Source organism: Octodon degus, unplaced genomic scaffold (assembly GCF_000260255.1).
Source record: "Octodon degus isolate 3935 unplaced genomic scaffold, OctDeg1.0 scaffold00007, whole genome shotgun sequence".
Classification (NCBI taxonomy): domain Eukaryota; kingdom Metazoa; phylum Chordata; class Mammalia; order Rodentia; family Octodontidae; genus Octodon; species Octodon degus.
This window is the reverse complement of record NW_004524583.1, coordinates 3,072,895-3,080,700: the sequence shown is the minus strand read 5'-3', so window position 1 is coordinate 3,080,700 and position 7,806 is coordinate 3,072,895. Positions and strand designations below refer to the sequence as shown.

At 38.2% G+C, this 7,806-nt stretch overlaps 1 pseudogene; it reads right to left on the bottom strand.

The window, feature by feature from the left end:
• LOC101590523 overlaps window positions 1–3,577 on the bottom strand; it is a 31,098-nt pseudogene extending 27,521 nt beyond the window's left edge.
• Window positions 3,578–7,806: the final 4,229 nt, after the last annotated feature.

Sequence of the window (7,806 nt, the reverse complement as noted above, 5' to 3'; positions counted from 1 at the left end):
AAAGGTTCTACAATCTGAGGTACAGGATCTCAGGATAAATCCTGAGGGCATTTCACTGACCTTCTCAGACCAAAAAGCTACAACTCTTGTTGCACTTGTCCAGCTTTACCTTGGTCTTAACCATCCAGTAGAAAAGTATGAAGACGAAATATAGGAAGTAAAACTATGTTGTTATGTTGAACTGTGAGGGACTCAGGTCAATAATTTCTGACATGCCAGTTAAACAGAAGACCCAATGCTATTATGGGATACTGGACTCTTTTGGAATATTTTGCTGAGTTTACACACCTATAATATTCAATAACGGAACTTAGAAAAATGGGGTATACGGATGAATGTCCATTTTGTATCTGTGTATTCAAAGTGGTTAGGATAGATATATAGTTGCATTCTCTTAATGAATAGAGGGATTTGTTCTAATGGTGTTCGTAAATAGGATCTCAAGTCTGCATCTTGTACAGCAATTGACCACTAAGAAGAATATATACAGTGTATTATTTGTTGAAACTGTACTTCCTATTTGATTTGAAACTTTCTCATTGCTGTTTATCAATAAAATTTTGAAGAAAATAAAAGAAGAAAGACAGGAATCAATATGCAAAGGTGAGGTCAGGTGGGGCCCTTTTTCCTGATGGGAGAAAGCAAACTACTACTCAGCACCTGCAGCACATGTGTTTATATAATTAACATATGAATAAATTCATGGAGAGTTTAAGGGGATAGTGGACTCTGGGATACAAAGAATTTCTATTAGCAGAACAGCCAGCATGTCTTGGTGGTTTCATGGGAAAGAAGACAGAAATCTATATTATCTCAAGCAAACTCAAGTCACTATGGTGACAGGTCTCTAAGCTGTGCATATTTCTCATGGGGCCCTGCCGAATTCGAAGAGGCAGTGGCCTTGACTTAGATACCTGAAGCACAGACAACTTCCCTCCCGATAGTTGTCCCTTTTGATGCAATATCCTATTTTTGGTGTATATCCAAATGACATACAGTCAGCACACTGTCCACAATAGCTAAAATATTAGGTCTGCTTGGTGCCAGTCAGTTGATAACTGCAAAAAATGAGGAAAATATATACACTACTTAGCCATAAAAAATGAGACCCTGTTGTTTGTAGTAAGGATGGAGCTGGGGATTTTTATGCTACATGAAAGAAGGCAGATGCTAAAAGACAGATAGTAAGTGTTCTCTTTCATAGATAAGTTTAAGCTGGGGATGTAGTTCAGCAGCGTATCACCTCCCTGGAAGATGCAAGGTCCTGAGTTTGACTCCTTGTACTAAAAATATGCTCTCATATAGAAGTTTAAGAAAAATGAACTTGAATGTAGGAGAGTGATTGTTATAGGTTGAGAAGGGAGTAGGCCCATGAAAGGAAAGTGAATGTGCTCAGTGAGTGTTGTATATCAGTAAATATATTGAAATGCCACACTGAACTGTCTTGATATGTACAATGAATATTTTAATAAAAATGATTTTGATTCTTTAAAAAAAAGAACAAATTTTTTGAGAAATTCAAGCCTATATAATCGAGCATGAGTGTTTGTGCTAACAGATAAATGTACAAAATTTTTAAGTAGCAATTGTATCTCAAATGGCTTTTAAAACCCTTTATTCATGGAGTCTGACAGTTTGCTATTAGTCCCAGTTTGCTATAAGACAGTTTTAGTTAAGAAAGGTCGCACATGTATTTACTATCAACATAAAAATCCTGAGCTCCAGTGGCCCTCCACAGGTAGTTACCCAGCCAGTGACCACACATACAAACTAGAGTACTCAGTGTTTTCCCTATTTCTGGCAATCCATGTGCCCCAAGTAATAATAGAGTTGGTAAAATATAAAAGCCCAGTTTGTTTGAGACAGTATACAATGGCCATAAAAGATAAAAAGGATTAAACCTCATATTTAAGAGATATTTGCTAATAGACCTACACAAAGTTCTAACTCATCTTTTTCATAATTATCCTGTTGTAATTATTTGACTTGTTTCTTTGGCTTTGTCTACTCCAGACTCAAAGCTATGCATCTACTCAAGAGAAAAATGCCTGTCATCTATTGAGGGCCTTTAGATAAAACCTCTGAAGAATATATCTGACTGCCAGTCAACAACTACCACCCATTTCAGCGTGAAGAAGCCAGAGCGGTCTCGCCCATATTTCCCTTCATGGCAGTTCAGGTTACTTCTTCAGAGGGGGGAATATTGCAGGCAGCCGAGTTAGATAAAAATATTATAGGCAATAAGACAGGGCCAGGCCCTCAAAGGAGACAGCACAGAAGATGAGATGCCTTACAACTTTGGGAGGGGTGGATGCTCCTGCTGTGAACCAGACCTAAAGACCTAAAGGCCAAACAAATGCTAAATGAGTAGCACCTGAGATTGATATTCTAAATAGGTATCAATCACCTGGAAAGACCCAAGTGAGTCACTAGTCCAACCCCCAACAGAAAGAGACCCTATCCCACATTCCAACCCCCAACAGAAAAAGACCCTGTCCCATATGTAATCCCATTGGTTGACCACAGTTTTGTCCCACCTCCTGCCCACCTAAGCGAGTCCCCATTCTCTCTACCTTAGCCTCACATGGTTTTACAATATAAAAGTCCCTGGAAGAGACAGCTTCCTGGGAACTACCCACTCGGGCCCCCCTCCTGTCCCTCTCATGGACAGGAGCTTTCTTTCTCTCAATAAACATATTCTGCTCATAAAAAAGAAAGAAATCAATCAGATGAACTTACACATTTATCACAAAATGCATAACATTCAGCCAAATTAAATCAATGTCTCATTCAGTGTTTTACATATGGCCTCCATTGCAAGCAAGAGGCATTTTTAAAGGATCTCTCCTTTTAACACTGTGGATCTGAGTTTTATGTCACAAACACAAGACCTGTCTCTATCTATAGGCCCAAAGATATTGGACCCCGTATAGCCAGTGTCTTTAGAACTTTTACACTGACAGGATTTTATCTTCCTTGGGGATCTTTTTTAACTAGTGAAATACATTGTTTAGTCATATATATATATATATATATTAAAACATCAGTCTCAGCATCATCTTGATTAGTAAGAAACCTGAATATACTGCAGTATCTAAGTTATAGCTAAAGCAATACATCTTCTAAAGTCTGTTTCTATTGAGGTATGATAACTGGAAGGAAGGTCGGGGTTGAGAATGACAAAGAGATCTGTCTGTGCCAGTGTCCAGCAATAGGCTGGGTTTTTCTTTAGTCACGATTACCTAGGACTCCTCCCTCCACATGACAAGTAGAGATAACAATCTCAACAGAGGGAGGAAGTAGGCCAAGTGCCCTTTAGCCCTAATGGACCACCTCGAAAGTTGAGTCTGAGCTCTGGGGCCTCCACACCAGTGTAGTCTCACTTCTAGTGGCTGCCTTGGCAGTCAGAGCATGGCTTGTGGGCCTCTTAAGGTAGTCCCTCTTATGCTGACCTGGCTTTTGACAACAGCAGCAGGTTAACATCATCAGCAGATGAACCTCTTTGTTTTTGAGCTCTTCTTGGAGCCCAGAGAATCAGACTTAGGATCTGTTTTGAAACCTCAATAATGGCAGCCATTTTTTATCTCTTTGCTTTCTCTCGCTGGTCTTCTCCTAGTTCTGATTATAGGAAATTATTGCCTCAGTGCCCTACAAAGTATCAAGTGAGTTGTCTGGAGCAAAAGCTATCTTTTGTGCTCTTTTCTAATATCTGGAGTTGACTGAGTAATGTACCTATTTGTAAGAGTCATCTGGCCCTCTATTTAATTAACACCTCACGAAGTGTGCTTTATTATTGCCTCTATTAAACATTCTAAGAAGTCAAAGGGTGCTCATCTTTCTCCTGGTAAATAGCTAAAATTTGAAATAACTAAAAGACTTGGTTCTAATTCTTAGACCTTCAACAATACACATTTGAAAGAAAATGACTTTTCCAGTCTCCTGCTTGGATGTCTATTAGGTCAGCAGGAGTCTGACTGCTTGGGCTCCAGATGTAGCATGTAGTTCCACTGGTTGTCTATCTCTTGACTACTTAAAATTAAGAATATCATATTTATCTCAAAATGTAATAGCAGCTTGTAATGCTGCCTTTCATTAGAAGTCAAAGCTTAGTTTAAGGTTAACATTACATCTTTCCAATCTAGTCTGTAAGTCTGAGTAAGACACCAAAAGTTCTATAAAGACACCAAAACGTCATCAAAAGATCTTCTAAGATCTGATTTTATCTGTTTTAGATCACAGAGAAAAAGACACATGAACTCTAGAAGTTCCAAGTTGTCCTTTTCTTTCTTTAAAGGGTACTGTCCTTGGAAAGCTTGCGTAGATTCAGCTAAGAACGAGTATAGCCCTGTAGAGGGCCAGAGTGGCCACTGGTGTAGAAGCTCCACTCTCTAGACTAGAAAGGCAAAAGGGGAAACCTAACTTTCCCTAATAGGGCTTGATTAAGGCCTTCTGAAGGTTAGAGAGGAGCAGGCTTAGGCTCCAAGATAGTGAATACCTTAGGCATCTGAATTGCCTGTTTCTCCTGTAGCTCATGTCTACATTTTAAAACTAGATAAGTGACTTTCTTAATGCAAATAAAATCTTATCATTTTGATTTTACAGTATCATTCTGGTTGTAAAATAGTGTCATAACTGATATTTCCTCTGTATTCTGTTTTGGCTCTAAGGGGCACATAGGTCACACACTTGTGGAGAAAAATATTAAACAGCTCTTTTTCAGCATGTATGAATCAAACATAATGATGTATTCTAGAGGAGTAGGAGACTTTGTGAAATTCCCATCTGGAGTGCAAAAAGAGAGAGTTTTGGACATCTCCACCTTACCTCCAATTGCTTCTCCCACAAGGTGTCCCATGAATAGACCACTCCAGAGCAGGTGGGTGCTCTTGGAGAGAGGGGAGACAAGATCCAACCAGTCTATCCACCTTCAAACTGACCCACGACTTTTGTCTGGCAAGAATCTCAGGAATAGTGTGAAACATGCACTTATCCTTACTAAGTATTTGTAAATATGCTACAATTAGTCTAGTGACAGTAATGAGGAATGACAGTAATGACATGAGGAAGCATAACTATTCCATAAAAAGGTGAGTTGGAAGCAAAGCATATTCCCTACTGTTCTATAAAACAGATCAACTTTGGAGTTTGACAAGAGACAATTGAATGGAAGAACTTTGCCCTGAACTCTATGGCAAAGAAATATCCAAGACACTTGTGTTCTTCAATCTTCACCAAGGCAACATTTCCTAGAAGGACTAGGCCATATTAAATCTTTGAAGCTCACAGGTAAAACTTACATTTATCATCTAACAATCACACTTTACATATTGGAAAAAAAAAACACATTACTTTAAGGCTGACAAAATCTTTCTTATGCTTAGTTAACATGTAAGGCATAGATGTAAATCATCCCTGATAGCCACTGTAGGATGTAAACTACTACAAGCTGCCTTAGCCTAATTTCTGAAGGACTCATTAAGTTGTTCTATTGAAAAACTCAGGTACAATTCTTAGTTTACTAGCAGAAAGGGAGAGAAAAGTACAATATGTAAGTGGAAATCTTTCTGTGGTATGACCCAAAGGAACCTTTGGGTATGGCCATAACCCCTCAGTTGTTCTCAGTTTCACTAGCCCAGACAACCAGAGATCAGTCTCCAGAAAGAAATCCAGTGGTTTCTCTGATCAACATTCCATCAGCCACTGGCTTCAATGGGAATTCACAAAGAATGGCAGGGGAACCTATCCTCTGCTTCCAAGACTGGCACCTGCTCTAAGAGCATTTACTAACTGGCAGAATAACCACTGTTTGTTCAAGTTCTATAAGGGATAGTTTAAAACTTGAACAAGATCACTTAGCAGTTTACAGCTAAGTCTGTAAAGTTTTAAAGTCTACAACTTATCTCTTACACACCTAAATGATATCTAGACCTAGGAGAAAAGGTTGGAAATCCTCCCTCACACTAAATGTGTTTTGGTCCCATAAGTGTACTGCTTTTGGAGATAGCTCCTTCTGATGTCACCCAGAAGTCAGTTCTCTCCACTGTATTCAGATTTAGCCTCCAGAAGGAGACTGACCCAGAACATTAAGCAGGGACATGGATTTTACATTTGTTCTCCTGGATGGGCATAGTCCTCTTTGTCTCATCTGACCCAGAGATGAGGTATGTGTCCTTTTTCTAAAATGACTTCCCAGTCTTTGGTATTAACAAATGCTCATTTTCTAGGGGCTTTAATTTTACATACCTCTAAAAAGGACAGTTGACAGAGATAGAAAAATTAGGAGTAAAGTCAAAGAAAGGAAACTGAAACAGAGCAGGTCTGACATTTCCTCTGGCATGTAGAGGGTGATCTGAGCCAGTCTGTCCCAGTAAAACCTGTCCTCTAAGTCTTTAAGAATGGTTGCCAACATGATGTCATCTGGCTGGCAAAAGGAGTCCCATGTTTCATATACAGGCCTGTATATTTCCTAAGTTAGATTTAAAAGTCCCATTTTATACAAGTTTACATAATATGCACTATTAGGCTTACTAATGTTATTCTCTTTACCACTATTGTCTAAAGTCAAGCAAGAATATAAGTACATTTAGTGACTACTTCAAATGCAACATATACAAGCACACAACAGTCATAAAATTCCCCATTAAAGAAATATCATAACCTTGTCACATTTCCATGTTTTAACTTAGATTTACCAACAATATTTAGACCAATATTTTAACAAAACCATGTAAGAGACAAAGCATAAGTAATTGCGAGCAATTTTAAGAAAATGTGAGACAAAACTGTATGAGGCAAAGCATGAACAATTATGAGTAATGAGCAAAGACATATAAACTTTTGAAGCAGAAAAATTTTTTACCTAAGCAAGTCCCAATCTATGAAAGAAAAGCAAACTCATAGCTCCATTCAATGATCTCAGTGGGACACTCCAAAATGATACAAGGAAACTCCAAATGACACAGGGAGTAACATGATCTCTCAACCTAAAGTACCTGGGATGATTTGGTGTTCTCTAAAACTGAAGAATGAATTTTAAGAACAAATGCAGGATTTGAGTAGAATATATTTATTGAGGGAAACAAAGCTCTTGTCCAAGAGAGGGACAGGAGCGGGGCCCTGAATGGGTAGTCCCCTGTTATTGCTTTTTGAGTGTAGACTTTGTATACTGTTATACTATTAAATTTGGTTAATAATTCTAGGAGTCATTTGATGAAGTTTGGAGATGCCTCATATAGTATAATATCATTTTTAAAGATGATAATCTAACTTTTTTCTTTCCTATCCACATTTCTTTTATTTCATTCTCTTGTCTAATTACTGGCTAATGTTTTTAGAACGACATGGAACATGAGTGGTGATAACAAATGTCCTTGTCTTTTCCTGCTTTTAGAGTGAAAACTTTCATATTTTACCGTTTAGAATGATATTGGCTAGCTTTTTATCAAAGTTGGCCTTCATCAGATTGAAGCTATGCCAATTTTCTGTAGGGTTTTTTATCATAAATGGTGTTGGATTTTTTCAAATGACTTTCCTGCAGCTATGGAGAAGAAGATTTTTTTTTTTTTAAGGAACAGGGGATCGAACTCAGGGCCTTGCGCTTGCCAGAGAAGCTTATTCTACTGAGCCATCTTGCCTGCCCCAAGCCCTCTCCCTGGCCCCTATTTTGTTCTCAATATGTTAATGTGGTATATTTATTGATTTGTTTATGTCGAACCATCTCTACATTCTTGAGATGAGTCCTACTTTGTGAAGGTATATAATCTTTTTGATGATATGCTTCATTCTGTTTGTCAGTATCTTGTTGAC